The following is a 21,823-nucleotide window of genomic DNA, read 5'->3' as shown; positions in this document are numbered from 1 at the left end:
TAATTCATTATTGTATTTGGAAACTAAATATATGTATTTAAAAATTGAGAATATCTGCAGCTATGTGCCCAAAGAATCATTTTCTTTAGAAGCTAAAATTCCACTCTTTAGCTCAGCCATAAGACAACACTGATATTTTATGAAGAAATACATTTAATAAAAAGTACTAAAAATAATAATTCTGAAAAGACATTTTGATGTTTTTGTGAAATTGTAATTCTTTTAAATCTATTTTTAGGGAGGAAAAGTCTCTTACAAATACATGAATATGGAAACAACCTTCACATTTTAATTTCCAGCTAAATGTACAAACAAAATAGTATGTACACTGGTTAGGTACTGGAACAAATTCATAGTTTGAAAATTAGTTATACATCATTTATGTCTCTTTCAAATTCAGTGCTCATTTATTTGGTATTGGAACTGAAAGAAATGATCATTTCAGTGCAATGTCGAGATATCATTGCTGCTTTGGTATTGAAACTATTAAGTGCTAGCACAAGGAGTCTTTCCTCCTATGAGATCGTAACAGCCCACACTGTAGCAATCAAGATACCTGCAACCACTTCACCCATCCTAACATGCGCATAACACTAGTAGGAAGCATGAGAGCACAGAAGCCTACTCTCATCTGGAAGCAGTGTGCCTGTGCTAGCAAGGCAGTCTATAAGCTAACAATCCATGACAGTTTTCAGAGCTCAGTAGCTCAGGGGCAACACTGCACGAACATGCTATTCATCTTTTAGGGACAAACAAGACCACCTCTACACCTCTGCACTGTGTCACATAGGCTTTCTGGAAAATTGTTCTGCCAGTGCAAGCATCTCTGACATTGCGATCCACTCTTTTCGAATTTCAATATGAAATAAGTGTACATTTGTTTGAAGATTAGTGATGTCACCTCTTATTTAAAAAAAAAAAAAAAAAAAAAAAAAAAGCATTTTACAACCAAAAATACTAACATTCAAGACTTTCATGTTATTTGCATTGACATTGGCAGGCACCAAATCTTAAGCTATGATAACTAAATTCAAGGGCCATTTTTACTAGCATCTTAAATATTCTTTTTGAAAATGATGTACTCATGTGAGGTTGAAGAGGTTGAATATTTATGACAAGGATGAGTAATTTAACATAAGGAAATTCTTGAAATTAAGATCTTATTTTCTCAAGGTATTTCCCCGAAGTTACATGTTATAAGAATTAGTAAAGTTTGAGTTAACTGTTATAAAAAATTCTAATTATTAATTAATTTTTAAATAATGCAATCAAATTTGTTTTCCTATCAGGAAAACAAACAATCAATCAAACAAACAAAAAACGCCAACAAAACACCTTGCGAATATTGATAACTTTTTAATGAAAGATATTTTACAGAAAATCTGTTTATGTTCCAAGCTTGATTCAAATGTTATCCCTTCAGGTTAAAAAATAAAATAAAATAGCTTAATCCACTGAGTTTATCATTTATGTATATAATTATAAATTAGATAAGCATTGCTCTCAGACATACTTTAATCAGTCTTTTAATGAATAATTAAAACAATATAGTAGTTTCTTTAACTTCAAGGCAGTCCTTCTAGCAAAATAGCATCAGTAATCATAGAAGGTTAGAGGACAGGAAGTATTTCATATAACGGGAACATATAAATAATTTACAGTGCAAAACTACTGTGGATTGGATGTTCCTCCAAATTTTGTGTCTATGATAGTATTAATCCTGGATATTTGTTTTACTCCTAGTACTATTACTGCCAGTATTCAGGAATTATAGGTTATATTTGTAGTCACAAGCAGGTGAGCCTCTTTTTTCTAATCATAAATATGTACTGCTCCATCATTTTTCATGGATATTCACTTTCCTGCGAATACAAAGCCTTTAGCTGAAATGTATAGTCATAATGAGAGCCAGATGTATGACTTGACAGTGATACCGTCTTGCTAATCTTGAGCCTAAAACAAATTAACTTGGTTCCTTTATAATGAACTGAATGCCTAGTCATTTTCTTACAATGAACAATATATAACCTAAATTTTAGAATGAATAAAAAAAACAAAACTGAAAAAATTAAATGTGATGTAGAAGCAAAGTATTAGAGTTACTATTGTTAGAGGAAGCTACATAGGATAATGAAGTATATGTTTTGAAATTGTGCCTCATTTGTACGAGATATAGCAAAGAGAAGAGGACACACACAGGCAGGAAAAACAACCAGCAGATGAATGTTAAAAGTGGTCACTGGGTCCATCCTTTTCCCTGTGGTTCATAACTCAGTTTCAGCCATCTTTGTCAGCTGTAATGCCAAATAGTCCTGCCCATCACCAGGAGAACAACCATACTGACATCATGAAATTGATGCTGCTATGATCATTAATTTTTATTAACTAGACAGCTAGTACTCACAAACCTTGAAGTCAAGATGTGCAACATGAAAGATGCAGAGATCATCATCATTCTGACCTCTTGTCACAGGAAGTGAAACCAAGGAGTGTGAGGTTAATACACAATAGAGCATGAAAATTTGTTTAAATTTTTTGTAGACAAAGCAAGACTTGAGAAAATCAATTGTTATGTCTTTATTCCCCTGGGGAGCCAAAGAAGTCCAGCTTCTGAAGTTAAACACCACCTACGCAAATCCTCCTTCTCCCGAGAACCTGCCAACCAAGTACTTATTGAAATCTGTTGTGAAACAGTTGGTTACTGTTTGAATAAGTATTCCAGGACTTCATACTTCTGATATGTATTATTATTTTGCTAAGTTAGACATTTCCTTTTTTCTATACTGAAAAGATTTCCACTTTCTTAATAGTGTTCACATCTGATATATATATATCACATATATATATAAAAATGTTTTTCAGTCCACATGTCTGTGCTGTAATAGTCATTAAAAAAAATAAAAATAAAAAATTGGAATTTGAAGAAAATGCATTACATCATCTCTCTAGAATAGTTAAACCTAACCCAAACAAAAGAGTGTGTTTGAGCTCCTGTTGCACTAGGGCTCTACAAAGCATATTTAGAGAGGGTAGGGGTTCATGAGAAGAGGTGGGGTACCTCTTTGCAAAATGGTTGATGTTAGTTGTGAAACCAAAACAATTTCAGTAGAAATTGTTTGATGCCCAATAGAAATGCTTCACATATTTTTTTCTTACAGTTAGAACTCTGTAGAACTCTAACTGGAGCCTTTACTAGGCTTCTAATACTGTAAATACTTCCCTCCTTCTTCTGAAAATATTCTACCTGATCCCTACCAGCAACTCATTTGTCTTTTCCTATTTACTGTGCTCCAGAAGAATACATTCTAATTGTGATCAAACATAAATTCCTGCCTTCTTCTTCAATTAATGAGGTATTATTTCTTTTTGTCCACATCAAAGTCAAGACCTTGAAAAGAGTCTCCTTCTCTTGTTATTAGGTTTCATATTATCTCGATGATAATATTACCTGAATGATAACCCTTCTACCTCAAACAGACACTGCTTAACAGTTACAAATCTGGAATCATAGGTAACTTGCTTCATTGAACATGCTATTTTGTACAAAACTGGAACAAAATGGTTACAAGAACAAGAATGGATCTCTAAATGAATAAATAGTAAAATCAGCACTAAAGTATATCATTAAACAGACTAATAGTAATTAGTTTTTTTGCCTTGAAGAAGTCATCTAAACTAAAGACTATGATTATGGAAGGATAGAAAGAGTTCAATAGCAGCATCTAACCAAGGGAAACAATAAGCTAAAAGTTTATACATATTATTAAAACACACAGTGCCCACAGCAAGGGAGCAGGACTTGTCACATTAATTGCTGGTGTCTAGACCATAATTTGTTCTTAGTACCCACAAGTTTAATCCATTCGAAAAAGAAAATAGCTTATTAATGACAGGTTTAATAAAGCTGGTATAAAGCAATCAGTCCTTAACATGTTTAGAATCACAGCTTCAACTAATTTCCTGTACTATAAACACAAAAGTTACATGTCAGTTTAATTTAGAGCTACTGGAATCTGTGGCTTATGTCTTGAAACTACTAATTTAGTGCTTAAATGGAGTAAATACCCAGCTGATGTCCTTTAAAATATCTTTAGTAAGATATTTAATCCATGTATTCAATTAAAAATTGAAGAATTTATATCTGCCAAAAAATGGCAGAATTTAAATATTCTCTGCAATGAAAACTACACACACATAAATGCAAATATGTGCAATTCCTACCATTAATAATTAATTTCTGTGTCTCCTCACGTGGAAAAGACTGAACTATTAGGTGTATAAAGAATTGGTTAGATAGTCATAGCCAGAGATTTGAAGTCAATAGCTCTGTGTTCAGGTGGGGTTTGGTCAGTAGTGGTGTTCCTCAGGGATCTGCTTTGGAAGAAGTGCTCTTCAACATCAGTGATGTAGTCAATTTGTTCAAGTGTATCCTCAGGAAGTTTGCTGATGACATTATCCTGAGTGGTGTAGTTGACACAATAGAAGGGAGGAATGCCATCTTGAGGGACCCAGACAGGCTCAAAACCTGAGCACATGAGAATCTAATGAGGTTTAATAAGGCCAAGCTGTTGCACTTGGATCAAGCCAATCCCAGACCGAAGTACAGACTGGGAGAAGAACTCACTGAGAGAAGAATTTGGGGGTCCTGATGGATGAAAAGGTAGACATGGGTAAGTAGAGTGCACTTGCATTCTGAAAGGCCAATGGTATCCTGTGATGTATGAGAAGATGAGTGGTCAGCAAGGAGAGGGAATTGATTGTCCCCTTCTACTCTGTTCTTATAAGGTCACATCTGGAATATAGTGTGCAAGCCTGGGAAACAAGGTACAGGAATGATGCTGAGCTGCTGGAGTACATCAAGATGAGAGCCATGAGGATGACCAAATGACTGAAGCACCCGTCTTGTGAAAACAACTTGAGAGATTTTGGTTTGTTTAGTGTGGAGAGGAGAAGGCTCCAGAGAGACCTCGCTGTAGCTTTTATTACTTGAAGGGAGTTTAGAAGCAAGAAAAGGGCCAACTTTTTGTGCAATGTGCTAATTATAGGACAAGGGGGAATGACTTTAATCTAAAAAGAGGTGACATTTAGGTTAGATGTTAAGAGGAAATTTTTTACTCAGAAAGTGATCAGATACTGAAACATGTTACCAAGAGAGGTTGTGCATATCCCAGCTTTAATACCTTGAGGTATTAAAGGCTAGATTGGATGAGATCCTGGGCAGCCTGATATAGTGTTTGACAACCCTGCCCATGGCAGGGGGATTGGAACTACATAGTTTTTAAGGTCCCCTACAAACTAGACCATTCTATAATATGTCATGCCCATTTTCTCTATTGCTATCCAGAGGCACAATATGCATCTGTTCCTGAGTATGTCTTTTGCAGTAATCACAAAATCATATGGATTGGAAGATTAACAAGTCCAACCCCCTTGCTTAAGCATTTTTCTTACAACAGGTCTCAAAGGAAAGCATCCAGAGGAGTCTTGAATATATGCAGTGAAGGAGACTCCAGAATCTCTTTAGGCAGCCTCTTCCAGTGCTCTGTCACCCTCACAGTACAGGATTTCTTTCTTGTGTTTTATGGAAATTCTTTTGTTGTAGTTTTTATTCATTGTTCCTATTGTCCGTATTCTCATGCTGAAAGGAATCCGGCCCCTTCCCCTTGACTCTCACACTTTAGATATGGATAAGTAGTGGTGAGATCACCTTGCAGCCTTCTGTTTTCCAGTCTGAAGAGCCCTTGGTCTCTCAGCCTTTCCTCATATGGGAAATACTCTAGGACATTTATTATTTTTGTGGCACTCTGCTGGACTCTAGGAGAATCCTCTCCTTTTTTTTTTTTTTTTTTTCCTTATTTTTTTCAGTGAGGAACAATTAGACAAAATATTTCAGATGTGGCCTCAGCGGAGTAGATGATGAGGATGACCTCCCTTGACTTGCTGGCTACACTCTTCTTGATGAACCCTGGGATATCATTGCCCTTCTTGGCTTCAAGAGCTCGCTGCTAGCTCATGGCCAGCCTGTTATCCACCAGGATCCCAAAGTCCATCTCCTAGCTTTTTCCCAGGAGGTCATCCCCCAAGCTGTACTAATGCACAGTGTTCTTGCAAAAGCTTCTTTGCAAGGATGTAGTAGAAGACAGTGTCAAATATCTTGCTGAAATCAAGTTTTACAGCATCTATTGCTCCCACCTATGCAGCCAGTTTTGACATCATAGAAAACTATCAGATTGGTCAAGCATCATTTCCTCTTCATGAATCCATGCTGACTACTATTTAGTTAGGCAGCCTTATCTGGAGGTGGCATCCAGAACCCACTGTATCATCACATTCCCAGTGATACAAGTGAGGCTGATCGGCCTGTGGTTTCCACGTCCTCTTTCTTGCCTTTTTTGAAGACTGGAGTGACATTGATTTTCCTACAGTTTTCAGGCACCTTTTCAGTTTTCCTTGACCTTTCAAAGATCATTTCTGCCAGCACCCTCAGCACTTGCATATGAAACTTGTCAGGGCCCATGAATTTGTGTACATTGATTTTGCCTAGATGATCATTTAATGGTCTTCCATTAAATTATAAAATGAAAATGATTTTGTCTACAAGAAATAAATCAACATGACTTTGTTATTTATTTTATTAATACTTGCTTGGTAAAGTTCTTCTCCTGTCTTGAATAATCCAGTTATCTCCTGAATATTTTGGATGAAATATGGCTACAAATCGTGATTTACATTGATAGGAAATTTGGATGGTTCTCTCAATTCCACTTTTTCAATTATTTATTTTTTTGTGGTGATAGGATTTCACTCACATGGCAGAATTTTCTGTGCAGTTATTATCAAACATTTTATGGTTAAATATTTTTCCTATCCTTATTGAATTCCAATTAGTAGCACTAAAGTGAAGTTTGCATGAAATGCCACTAGGACTCAGAAATCTGTTTCTAAAGAACTCAATAACTATCAGAGAATTTGTCTTAATCTATACACTACTAAATGATTTGCATCATTTTTAATGTCTTCTCATAACTGAGAATGCTAGTAGAATGAAATTTTTATTATTACATTCACTTTCAAAACCTGATACTGTATGTTTAAATTATTGGTGAAGATTCTTAAGTATTTGTTTATTTTTCTTGTCTTCTCCTCATTGCTCATTATTCTGACAGTCTTCCCATTCTTTTTTTTTTTTTTTTTTTTTTCTTCCTTCCTTATCCTGTGGATATAAACAGCTATTCAGTTGCTCTGGAACAATCAGAATTTTAGTAATTAGATACAATAGAATAATTTACCAAGTAAAACATCTCTATTCAATCATCATCCTTGTTTACTAATTCACGTATAGACCAGATTTTCTATAATGTTCATCTAATACATATTTTCTCTTGATAAAACTTGGGCAAGTAACTGTACATCTAAACCTCAACCAGACAGAAGAAAATTCTTATTCTACCCTTAGCATAATATTTTGTATTAGGCTACAGGAAAGAAGAATGTGTACTATGTGCCTATAAATTTTTTATAATATTCATGTCTTTCATGAAAATTCAGTGTTATTAGGGGCCTCATTGCTGTCACAGAATTATGAACATTTTAATGCCTGCCAAGAAAAAAAAACATTGAGAATCAACATTCTTTGACTTCAGCAGAAATGTGAGATTTTTCTGTCATGATGTATTCCAGAAAACAAATGACAACATAGATATTATAGTTTTTGAAAATGCATAACTGAAGAATGAGATTTCAAGAAATAAAGATAGCTAGTTATAGGCTAGATAAATTTTATCTACTTTTAGTAAATCATCTGTACTGGAAATGTCAGTGCTTTCATAGGACATATTGCTTACTCTATCCACTACAAAATTTAGACTTTGAATGTTCCCTCACTGTATGTTCTTTTTGTTTTGTTTTGTTTTGTTTTTCTCTCATAAGGCTGTCATACAAGCAAAGGTTGCTGCACTTTAAAAATCTCAAAGTCCTTTGATCTCCATAATGAGCTCTTTCTACATAATCTGAACTTTACTATAATAAGTAAACTGCAGGCTCTCAAAATCAGCGACAGAGAATAAAGAACTAATGCTAGAAGGAACAGAGGGCCTTATGGAATAAGCAGAAAATTGTCCCACAGTCATCATGACACCTAATTTCAGTTTATTATACCGTCATAAGTTTTGTTTAAAGTTAGTTCAGTAATGTGGTTTAATTTACTTGCAAAGTGAAATATTATTTATAAATATGTTTCCCTTTAATATGAAGCCACAGACCATCTTTCACTGGGACTCTTCCTTCAGCAAAACTTTGTTGTCCTACTTTGCCCTGCAGACTATTTAGTAGCTAGGTTTCTGCTATAAATGTTTCCAAGGAATGACAATCCACTTTAAATATATTAGTTAATTTGCTTTTGACACCATCTTCCAGATTTGTCTCTATTGTTTCTTGCTGACTTTAAACATAAGAAGACAGGTAAGGCAAGAGAGAGAGAGAAATGGAAGTAAAATTTAAAATAATGCCTTTAACTAACCAAGTTTGACATTATTAACTATCACTTCCTGCAGATAAATACAGCCTTCTTATAGATCTTATCCAAGAGTACAGTGATGTGTACTCAAGTTAGAAAGAACAGAAATATATCTGGTCAATGCAAATAGGGAAAATAAGAATAGAATTTAAGACAGAAGATTAGTTTAGTTGTGAAAACTAGTTGTGATAAGATTAGCTACTCTCATTTTATTTAGTGTTTTCATATTGACACGGTTGATAGTAATTTCTTCCCATGGAATCAAATCAAGTCTAAACAAAACAAAACAAATAAAGAATCTCCCCATAAAACCAAATCAGTGTAGTATAATTATTAGAGAGGATAATAAAGAATGACTTTCCTATTCAAATAATAAATGATCAGCTGAATTCAGATAACTGAGGGATATCTCATTTAAGTGGCTTATTCCCATTACTCTGTCACTATCATTTTATCTCTATCGGGTTCTTAAGTTCTATATTATTCCCAATGTCACTTTTCTGTTGTTTTCTTCTTCTATCTGTAATAATTTAACCACTTATTGTTGTGCTTATACACCACAATGATTAGTAGTACCTGAAGAGAAAATTCAATGTAAATCTGAGAATCTGAGTAGTGATACTACTACTACTAGGCATAAATCAACACAATTGCACCTTAGGGACTTTCTCAAGATGGAGATAGTACGAATATATATACTGCTCTATGGATTTTTTTTCTCTTCATTTTTCTTCTGGCTTTCTCTTGAGATTATGAATAACACTGTATCCAAATGCACTTGTTGCAAGGAGTTTCACAGCTTTGCTATAAGCTGCCACTTTCAGTTTTTGGACTTGAGTATTCTTACTGGATGAGAAAAATAAGTTATTGTTCCCTTCTGATTTTCCTCAGGACACATATAATTTTATAGAGCTTTGTCTGTACTTCCTTAGATAATCTCTTTTTTAGATTGAAGAACACTAAATATATAGACATTTCTTAAAAAATAATTTTCTTATTATTGTGATCATTCTTCCCCCCCCCCCCCACCCCCCCCTCCCCCAGCTCTTTATCTTGACCATTGTTGTGGTATTTACCTCTGAGAAAAAATTCAAATCTAATTCTGAATGGTAAGTAACAATCTCTTCTTGTGATATTTGGATTGTTTTTCTCAGGGAGCATCTCTTCACAATTATTTCATGCTAAAGTTCATCTGGCAGTTTACTGTCCATTCCTTCAAACAACTTACAATTCTATCTTTCTCCACAGTAAAGCAGTTTAACTTCTCTAAATAGCTAACATATTCAGAAAACTATGTGATATTAGTTTGTGATATTAGTTTTGGTCCTCTTTTTCAGTTCTGCTATCAGTATGTTAAACACAATGTGTAAAACTTGAAGACTATGCTTGAATACTTAAAAAATTTAGCTGTTTTATAATATGATAAATAACCTCAAATGTTCTGTAAATCATCAAACAATACAGACTACAGATTTTATGTTATATGAACATACAGTAAATTGCCAAGCTGTCTGTAGAGTTGTAAAATAATGATAATTTTTCTGTAATGCTTTACTTGCTGTATATTGTTTTCTCATTAAGGAATGATCTGCTTCCCATTCAAGTCAATGGACACTCTGCTTTATTCATCAAAAAAAGAAGGCATGTCATATGTGTTTGACAGTCAGATTACATTATGAAATATGGGTTGAAAAATAATTGATTTTTTTCAAATGCTTATAACTAGTAGAATGCTTTCTTACATGAATCAGTGAATTGCTTTCCAGTCTTACTTCACCAATTTATTTTGTGCAGTGTTTATTCATTCAGTGTGCAAAGGATAGAGTGAGGCACTGCAAAAAACAGACTCACTAGAAGTGTACTTTATCGTTGATATTGTTACTCAACCAGTTCATTCCCTATATTTCCTACATAATTTATAGCACACCTTAAGAGTTACACTCTAGGAATAAGACTTTCCTTTTTCCAAGACAAAAAGATCTCAACTATGATATCATTCCTTCCCCTCAGGACTTGCATACAAGATTTTATTACAAACTCTACTAATCCAAATACTATGCTCTATTTCGCAACTAGAAGAATGTTTCTGAATTTCAACAGGGATACACTTTCCAGGGCATACTAAATACTACCAAGCAGAAGGAAGTCTGTAGTTTACATATGTGAAAATATCCAATCCAAAATAATTCCTTTCATATAAATAAGTACTGTAACAATAACCACTGTGATATCTTACTTTGAGTCTTTGTTGATTTTGCCACTGTCCACCAATTTTCTCACCTGAGGAAAAATAGAATGAGAAAATAAAATATTGTAAAATGCATAACAAATTCCTTTATTAAAGAATTAAAATTAAAAACTTATCACAAACAAGATTCATTTTTCTGTTTTTTGACTCCAACTGTAGGGAAAAATCTGTATGTTGAATAAGTAATCCATATCAGCAAAGATTGCACTTCAACTTAGATTAAAATATACTTGCTTTGTTTTCAATCTGTGTAATAGTAACTCGGAGCAATACAAAAGACTGTAATTCTGGTTATGTCTTTAACATATATATATATTCAATCTTTTTCATTATGGAAATATGGATATGGAGTTTCACAGTCTGTAGGAAAACAAACAATTTCTGCACATTTGATACTTAAAATTACCGTATATCATACTTGTTCTTTGTATGTAATCAATACATAGTTTTGATTTCAAATCTAAATTGAGAAAAATCAAACATGAAATTAGACATAGAGTAGAGAATCCAATCCAATATTCACTGAAGGTAGTGAAAAACAACACTCCTTCTGAGAGTTTTGGAGGCAGCCCTGAAGGATGAATTGCACTTATAAGGTGCAGGTTCTTTCTATTAAGCAGACATATTGGCTTCCGAATGACAAAACATCCATCATGATCAAGAGACAGGGACAGAATCTCTTCAGTTTACACTCCTGTTCTGAACAGAATTTCAAAGTATAAAAATCAGTTTTCTTTCCTTCATTTAATTGAAAATATTTGCAGAATGATTCCCATGATTTTGGCAAACAAATAAAGGGAAAAGACTTTGGGGATGTCTTTTTAAACAGCACAGATAAGAGTTTGTGCTGGTTAGAAATCTTTCTTTGAGTTTATTTTCCACAGCATAAGATTTATTAACCCTCATTTTTCTACTGTGTTCTCAGTCAGTCTCAAAAGAATATGAGTGTAGGGACATGATGTTACTGCGCAAAGTTATGAGCAATCAAATTCTTTGATTAAAATCTCCTCTTCTTCACACATTTTACAAAAAAACAAAAGCAACAACAACAACAACAAAAAAAAACACAAGTAGATGTACACAATTTTCTCAGTGAAGACCAATATTTTTTTAAATTCTAGAAGTCAGAGGCATGCTGTGAAAACCCAGTTGGTTAATGCTGAAAGTCTGTGCTGAGAAGTAGAAGTGACTTTCTTTTATGCTTTTTCACTCTCCAATAGTACAGCAGTTCGGGAAGGCTGTCTTATGTGTATTGTGTCCTGGACCTCAGGCTGGAACTCTGCCCTTAGTTAGGAAATAGCTATGTGCAAATTCTACATACAGAGTGCTTCCTTCTCCCATATTCTGCCTACATTGCTGGCCAAAGAATAAGAATGAACAGAAGAGATATGGCTAAAGCCAATTTCAGCTTATTTTATGGGACTCCAACACCAGACAGGAAAATGGAAAGAAGATAATCAAGAGGAGTGAATCCAAGCATCTGCTCTCTGTGCTGCAGATGCCCCAGGGTCCAAGAAGAGACACAGCAATCATCAACACAATTTTTTGTATTGTTTGGCTCTTTGTAGTTTCATTTTATTGGAAATTTCTATGCCAGTCCTAGCTCAACAAAATCAGTTCACTCTTTGTTCATTTTTATCTGATTCTGGATCCACCTCAAGTTCACAGATATTGAGGAGAATCAGTTTTTCTGTCTCCAAAATACTACTCTTTTTCTTATTGTATTATATAAGATATCTAAGAGAACAATATTATTAACTGGTATTCAGACTTCAATATTACATTATTTACCAATTGGAGATTCATGATCCTTGAGGTCCCTTTCAGCCCTGGCCATTCTGTGATTCTGTGTGATTCTGTGCATGAATGACACATTTCTGACATAACAATAAAAATTTTCATCATAGAAATTTTGCATCAGGTTGCTTACCATTCTCCCTCAGAGAATGGTGAAACATTGAGTTCGTACAAAAATGAAGAGTCAAACAGTTAAGACTACATTTGAATATATATATTCTTCAGTATTATATGGAGAATATTCAGAATGTGTTAATATGACTGCTGATTTGATTGCTGTATCTATGCTCTCACTGAATGCATCCAGCTTATCTAGTGAAATACGTAATTGAGAGCATATTTTACTACTGTAGCTGTTTCTTTCATCAGTAACTTCAAAAGAGATAAATAATAATAATAATAATAAAAAAAAAAACTGTGATCCCCAAATTCACCTTCCAGTGTCTAATCTTAAAGCCAGATTATGGAAATACTTAAATGAATGAATAAGCTGAAAGGGTAAAATCTATAAATTGCACTCCTTCGGCAATCATTTAGTAACCAACAAGTTACCACCACATATAGTGGGTCAAAGAATGTTGCTACAGTTTAAGGCATGCATTTAGGAAAAAAAAAAAAACAAAAACAAAAAAAACAATAAATAATACAAGTGTATTAAAAAAATAATTCTTTACAAAGCTTTATTTTAAGAAAAGTAAATTAAACATTCTTCCACTTCATAAATAAAATATCTAGTGTGCAAACAGTAGATATAGCATTTTATCGTACTGGGGAGCTAGAATATAATTAATATAAATGAAGAATTCTCTTAGCTCTTCGAGAATTTCTGTTCCACTTGTCAGAACAGTCTCAAAGCACTCATTCAACTCTGCTCTGAGACCTGAGCTGCAGAAGAGGTTCAGTCAGAATTTGCCCTTTGGATGTTTACTTCTTATGAAGATCTTCCAGTAAAAAATGATGTAATCTTTTCTTTACAGCAATCATCAGTCTTTATTCTCTCTTTTTATCTCATATTTCAATAGTTCTTTTCCTCTCTCAAATAATGGCAATTACTATTTTAAAAAACATTTCTTGGATTTGTAGCAGCTGTAGCAGCAGTGTTTTATTCCTTCTCTTCTCCTCTCATTAAAATACCCTTTTATTTCCCTTTCTTTTCCCTTCTCCCTCCTAATGTACCTTTGTGACCCAGAAGGACAATGGTATCCTGCAGTACATTAGAAAGAGCATGGTCAGCAGGACAAGGGAGGTGATTCTCCCTCTCTAGTCTGCCCTCCTGAGGCTGCGGAATACTCGGAATACTGTGCCCAATTCTGGGTTCCTCATTACAAACAAGACAGAGATCTCCTAGAGAGCATCCAGTGGATGGCCACAAAGATGATCAAAGCCTGGAATATCTCCTACATGAGGAAAAGCTGAGAGAACTTGGGCTCTTTAGCCTGGAGAATAGGAGGCTGGGAGACGATCTCATCAATGCTTATAAATATCTGAAGTGAAAGAGTCAAATGGATGGGGCCAGACTTTTCACAGAATCACAAAATCACCAAGATTGGAAAAGACCTACAAGATCATCCAGTCCAATCATCCATCTATCACCAATAGTTCTCACTAAACCATAAACCTCAACACAAAATCCAAATGTTCCTTGAACACCTCCAGGGTCAATGACTCCAGCACTTCCCTGGACAGCCCATTCCAGTGCCTGGCCACTCTTTCAGAGTAGTATTTCCTAACGTTCAGCCTGAAGCCATTCCCTCTAGTTCTATCATCAGAGAGATTAACAATCCCAGCTCCTTCAGCTGCTCCTCATAAGGCCTGTGCTCCAGACCCCGCACCAGCTTTGTTGCCCTTCTTTAAACCTGCTCCTCAGGGCCTCAAAAAAAAAAATTCCATAAAAACAAAGGACAGAACTTCTTTACTGTGAGGCTGACAAGAGTACTGGAGGGGGGTGCCAAGAAAGGTTGTGGAGTCTTATTTTCTGGAGATATTCAAGACCCATCTGAATGCTTTCCTTTGTATCTTACTCTAGGGATTCTGCTTTAGCAAGGGAATTGGACTTGATGATCCCTTGAGGCTCCTTCAAATCTCTAAGATTTATGATTTTATTCCTTTTCCTTTCTTTTTTTAAGTTTTTAAATTATTTTCAGTATGTAGGATATCTACTGATATCTTTAGGTTTTCTTAAACTTTTACAGATTACATTGCATTACACTGCACATAAAATCTGACATATCAGAAATTTCAGTCATTTGTATTGCTTTCCGTATATTTATTATTGGAGAAGCCTAAATATATGGTTTCTATTCAAGCACAATTTACTTGAAAGCATGACAAAAAATTCAACTACTATGGACTTCTGCTAGTAACTTCTTTAATGTCCAGGCACTTGTATATTGTCCCATTTTACTGACAGTAAAAAAATGATCTCTGAATAGAATTCAGGACAGTAAGATCATATTTTTGGATATCACATTAACATATTAATTAAGGTGTTAAGCAATTGACTTTCTGATATTTTTGCAGACCAAAGTTTACTTCATGCAAATTCACCATTACATTGAGGACCAGAGCATCACATGATTAGGACATAGTTTTTCCCCATATTTCAGTCCAGAAATGTCGCAAAACATTTATGAACATTTAACTTTATACTTATCAGCAAGACTGCTAAACATTAAGCGAGTTCCTTAGTCATGCAAAAATAATTAGATGCCTAAGTGTTTCCAGATACAAGTTTTAAGGTTTTTTTTCCATGAGCTTTGGACAAGTCCTCTGCATGGGAATGAAGTTCATTCAGTAAAATAATAAATGGCAAAATACACTATAAGAAAGTTTCTATAGTCCAAGAAAATTAGTTAGTTATCAGCTGCAGTCTGATCAGTGACATGCAAGTCTTTGAGTCTCCTGGGATAAATTGCACTGTAGAAGTCTGTAACTATTTTTTAGCACTCAGTTACTTTCCTGACTTGTAGAATACGACAGAACTTTTCTACTTAATAAAAGTTTATTACTTTGTTCCTTTTTCTTTTTTTCTTCCAAGAACATATCACCAGAATTTCCCAATGTTTACAGTCATCAAAATGACTTATATACTTCTGCATCACCTTACTGCATTATTTTGTCTGTTATATTTTCAGTTTGATGATTTTCCCCAAATTTAGCTATATGAAGAAAAATCTCAGAACTGTTTTTAACTATCTTTTCTTAATTTGAGAGATTATTTGTATCTGCAAATACATATATAAATAAATTTGCGTATACTGATTTAATATTCTGTCTTGACGATACCATATTCTTGATATATGCATTTTAATTTTTTTCATTTTTCCTTTGGAAACTCAAGAACTTCTTTTAAAATCTGAATTACAACATTCAGTGTACTTCCATTGCAGCAGAGACATCATAAGACTTGTTGGAAAGTTTACTGAATGCAATGGAATGATCTCCCTTAGTGTCTATAAAAGGCTTGAATTGGGATTTTAATCAACACTGGAAATGAATTAAAAAGCAATTTGCTATTTCATAGACATGGCAGCTATCTGTTTAAACAAGTTTTCCTACTGTTCCATTTTTAAAGCCTAAGACCCTGTACCTATTTTCCCCAAACTGAAAACTGATCACTCCTCTAATGTTATTTCTTTCTTCAGAGATAAATCAATCAGACTGAATTTTTAGTGTAACATCTCTATTATTTCTGTAAGTGGTGCTAGAACACCTCTGCCATTATGAAGTATTTCTAACTTTATAATATTTATAATAAACTACTATTTCATTGTACATAACTTGCAAAACAATTAAACGATTGCAGGACACCCTCTGTCTGACTTGCATTTAATAATGGATATTCAAAATTTATAGTTTTAGTATTCTGATGGTAAAAACGTGAAGTGATTACAAAAAGAACAGAAAAAAAAAACCCCAGCAGTATATAAAACAATATCATAACAAGATATTGTTAAGCTCTGATTTCTTTTTATTTATGAGAAATTCTTGAAGTCAGATCTCCCATTTTCTGCTGCTTACCTAAGGATTGTCTGTGTCTGAGAATATATTTATATCAGTGTATTCTTGTGTGGATATATATGTAAGGTATATTTGTTACTCCATCTGAAAAATATGAATTTGTATGATAATGTGAGCACAGGACATATTCAGACATATTAACATGACATACATATAGAAGTATAAGCACATATACAGCACTGAAATAAAAGACACATACTAGTTTGATAAATCAGTAGAATTACTAGAATTAGTAGAATATGAATGACTGAAGTATAATAATGTTAATAATGTCATTTATTTTACTGCATACTGTCATACATTTTCTTATTAAAACAAATATGCTGCTTTTAATTAAGGAAGAGTTTGAGTATTTTTTCTTTTGTGCTGTAGTTTATTGCTACTTTGAGGATATTTTATGATCAGGATAGCCTTGTTTTTAATAAGCTGAAATTGAGTCTATTTAAGTGGAAATGACTGTGAGAAATAGAGGTATTTCAAAGCATGCCCATGACAACAATAAGCAATGTTCTCTGTATCTGGCTGATGACAGAGGAAGAATAGCAATGACTGCAGATGCAGAAAAATATTGTATACCTTTTTAGTGTATATAAAGGGAGGTCATTTGTAGATGACTTTTGGAAAAAGATTAGTGCTGCATGGTAAGTATTACTGTGTATTTGTGTACTGAAAAACAGTTCAAAGTCATAGAATCATAGAGTTATAGAGTGACTTAGATTGGAAGGTACATCAAAGATAACCTGGTTCTAATTCCCCCACCGTGGGCAGAGTTGCCACCCACTAGATAAGGCTGCCCATGGCCTCATCCAACCTGGCCTTGAATGTCTCAATGGACGGGACATCTACAACTTCTCTGGGCAACCCACTCCTGTGCCTTACCACCATATGAGTAAGAAATTTCTGCTACTATCTAATCTAAATTTTGTCTCCTTTAGTATAAGGATTGGATTATAAAAGCCCTATGAAAAAGGAATGTGTTTCTGTGAGTCAGATTTTTTCTTTTTTTGAAGTCACTTAGATGTGACAAAGTATTTTACTTTCTTACATGTGCAGATGTTCTGAATGCATACAATTATTTTGTAGGAAAAAAAAAATACAATGAAGAAGACTACACAGGCTGCACGAGAATTCAAAATTGAGAACTTAAAAGCCTACAGTTTGTATCTGAGCCTTAAATATGTTTTTTTTTATTACACTGGAAAGTAGTGATTTTTGTAAATATAAAATGCAAAAAACAAACAAACAAAACAACAACAACAACAACAACAACAACAAAAAAACAGTGAAAGCACAGCAGCTTAAATGTGTAAATAAATAGAAGGATAATGCTAACTTACAGCACAACTGTCTTAATTTTTTTAACTCTAAAACTATAATATACTGGATAGATCTAGAGTAATACTATTCCATATTGAATTCTGTCATAGGAATTGCTGAAATACTGAATTTCTTTAAAGATAACACGGGAATCCTCTTAGTTGTCCCCAAGAAGTAATTTTGAACTGTAAAATAAAGTTTTGCTTGTATTCAGAGTTGCTAAGGAATGAAACAAGACTGTTGCTAAGGAAAAATAGTATCTGAAAATTTCTGACATATACTGTACAAAGGTTTTTATAGTCTGATCTTCTATTTTGGCTCAGTTTGACTAGACACTGAAAATGACATCAGTGTTGTGAATATACACACTGTTGCTAAGGACTTTCACTGTTGCCAGGTAAAAATGACCTGTATTAACCTGCCACGAATATCTAAATATGTTGATAGAAGTGTGGTGTTATGAGATAGGAGAAACATGTCTTGGAAAATTGGATGATCTATTATTTCTTATCCACCACAAATTGGTGAAGTGACTTTTCTTACTCTTTGTGCACACAAGCTCTAACTCATAAAAGTATCAATAAAGAACCTGACTTAATAGCAGTAGCACTGTTAAATAAACATTATGTTTATTATATACTAGAGAACATAAATCTTAATCAAACATTCAGCAGAACCTATGAAACCATTACTGAGGAATATAGCTGAAGTCAGCTGATGGTTCTGTATGTAGATCAGACTAGCAGAGATAGATGATCTTTGCTACTTTACTTCTAAAACAGATAGTTTCAGACTGTTCTTTCTTCTTTAATATTTAGGAAACTTGAGTACTATTTTCTCAAAAGAAACTAAGAATATGCTTCAAGCAATGAAATAGACATTCTAAATGCAAATAAACAAGTTCTTTAATTGCTGTATGTCATGTATGTAACAGAAACCCTTTCTAAGGTGCTACTCAAATTACAGTCTAATGCTTTTCTGGAAATTTACATAATTTTGTCAAAAATACTTCATAGTTTAATCTTACTTTTAAAATTTTGTCAGTCTTAGTCATTACAGTGTGGCAGTCCTTGCTTATAAACCAAACAGAAAAAGGAAAGCAACAGCAATCATTACACATAGATCATCCACATGAGAGGGCTTTAGGAACAATTGCAGTATCCTGATTTGATAGACTAATTACTGCAAATAATCCTTGAGTTTGTCAGTACTGAGTAAAAAGCATAGACCTATGCAACAGGAAAAACTGATTGTGTTGAAATGAAAATAAAAATTTAAAGACTATTAAAAACAGAATGAGCAGTCTGTAGTGTTTAGCTGCAAAATATTTCCCTTCCTCGATACTCTTAATTGAAGCCATTTCTTACTTTTTCCAATGCAGCTATGTTCTTTATTTTGTCAGGTTTTAAGAAAGTCTTCTAGAGAGTCACTTAAGAGTAGGATCTTTGTAGAAATCTGTCTGCTGTTCTATCCAAATTCAGAAGTAACTATTGAAGTTACAAAAGCCAAGAAAGCACATGACTGCCCTTGTGTTGTAGAAGCTTATGTCTGTGTGCTTAGTTTTGATTGACACATTATTTCTTCTCTGCACCCCAATCTATTTTCTGCCTCACTAATCTTACAAAACTCTGCATAAATCCTCCCTCTCAGCTTGTTCTGTAATCCTGCGAACACCAGTGTCTTCCTGTTCATTCCTTCGCCAGTAACTGCCAGCTGTTGGGCCCTGGGAACAATTTTATTTGTGTGACAGAAGAAAAACAAAAATGTTCAGAAAGCTGTGAAAAACAAAACAAAAACAAACAAACAAAAACACACACAAAAAGAAAAACCAACACATACACAGTCCTACTTTGCGACTATGACAAAATATTTGAGTGAGAGATTTTGATTCAAGTAAATGAAATAATTGTGGTTTATATCAAAGCACAAACCAATTCTGGCTAGAGAAGTTTGCAGAAAGATAATACTCTGACAGCACTCACTCTGTAAACTAATCCACTTTTGATTGTTCTGCTATGCATGAAACAGAGGTCATGCTGAGAAATGAAAAAACTGGAATGAACACAAATCAATTATCTTAATATATTCTGCCATATTGCATCCATCAAAAATGTCCTCATTTTTAATGGGAAACACAATGATCCATGCATACTCCTTTCATAATTTTTACAAATTATAGAATATTTGCAATTTCAAAACCCATAATAGAATTATTTAAAAGGTTTGAGCAGAAATCCATTAGTAAGAGAATATATAATTAATTGTGAGTAACATTATGTATGGATTACAATAGCTCCCAGGAAGCAGAGATCAGAGGAGGATGCTTGTTTTTTTTTTTGTTTTTTTTTTTGTTTTTTTTTTTGTTGCTGTTTTGTTTTTGTTTTTTGTTTGTTTGTTTGTTTGTTTTTGTTTTTTAATAGAGAGGCACTGGAAAGGATGTATCTGCATGGATCTGCAGTCCATGCTCCAGAACTTCAAGTTACATTAAGACCGGAATTATGAAAGAGAATAACACTGTATATACTCAACAGGAAATTCTCCTTTCAACCTTCCCAGTAAGGGATACATGACAAATCTCATTGAATCACACAGCAACAATGATATCTCCTGTCAAATCCTCAATATCTGCAGATGTGAGGGTAGATTTCAGCTATTTCATAGATTAAGTAAACATCAGAAGATGTGAGGGTAGAATTCAGCTATTTCATAGATTACATAAACATCAGAATCAACAGCTCTCTTAGGATCTATCATGTTATATCTGTCAGGACAACAAATGGTACTGGTGACAATACATATTTGTATGGAAGTTGTCTTTCATATTCAACACACCTTAGTATTATGTAGTGATAACTTCGAAGTGAGTGGAGAGGCTTACACTGCTGTCTAACTCCTGCAGCCTGGTGCCTTGAATGAAGAACAGGTACTGCCCTTTTTAGGCGAAGGATGTGAAAGCTGGGTACAGTTTTGTTAATGTTTCCACTTTACCTATAGCAATTTATCAATACCAGAGACACATAACAATTTGTTGAACCCTATGCTTTAGAAAACAGTTCCATTTTTCTCCAATTTCTTCTCAGAAACCACTCATGCCTGAGCAAAGATAAGAAGTATATGCAGCTAGTAAGCCTGGAGAATCCACATGGAGTTTTTCAATTACAGATTTCTGAGAGGATGTGTTTTCTTCTTTTGAAGACTTATGTAGACACACATAAATATTTGTCTTTCAGATTCACATGCCAAAAGCACCAGGTAATATCTTGAAATTCATGTAGTTTCTGAAGTATAGAGACCTGTGATTGCTATGTTATTTTCCAGTAAATGGTGTTGAACTGTAACTGTACCCACTTCTCTTTTTCTAGAAATAATGTTACCCTAAGGGGAAAAAAAAAAAAAAAAAAAAAAAAAAAAGTCCTTTTGCGTTGGCTTGTTGAGATCACTTGGCTAGTAAAGAATAAAGAAGTGTTAGTTCAAATTTAAGATTATGGTAGTGTACTATCAAGTATTAATGAAACAAATACAAGTTTCTTGCTGCATTCCTTTATCTGTGCACAATTTGCAAAATATTTTGTTTGTGATACATTGTTATGGGTTAACATATCAGGCAGATCAGCACTCGGCAGCCATTCACTCACTCCCCTTAGGTGGGATGAGGGAGAGAATTGGAAATAAAGAATTCATGAATTGAAATAAAAACTATCTACTACTACGGAAAAGGAAAATGGAAACGAAAATCGATGATAAATATATGTGTATATCCACAATGCAATTACTCACCAACTGATGTCAGGCTAACAATATGACTTTTTGCTGACCAACATCCAGCCAAACCTTTAAGTGGCTGGTCACTCAGCCCACAACTTCAGATTCTTCTCCACAATGTCACATGATATGGAATAATCTCTTGCCTAATTCAGCCAGGTGTT

This window comes from Phasianus colchicus, chromosome Z, assembly GCF_987193195.1.
Source record: "Phasianus colchicus chromosome Z, bPhaCol1.hap1.1, whole genome shotgun sequence".
Lineage (NCBI taxonomy): Eukaryota > Metazoa > Chordata > Aves > Galliformes > Phasianidae > Phasianus > Phasianus colchicus.
Note: the sequence above shows the minus strand (reverse complement) of the source record.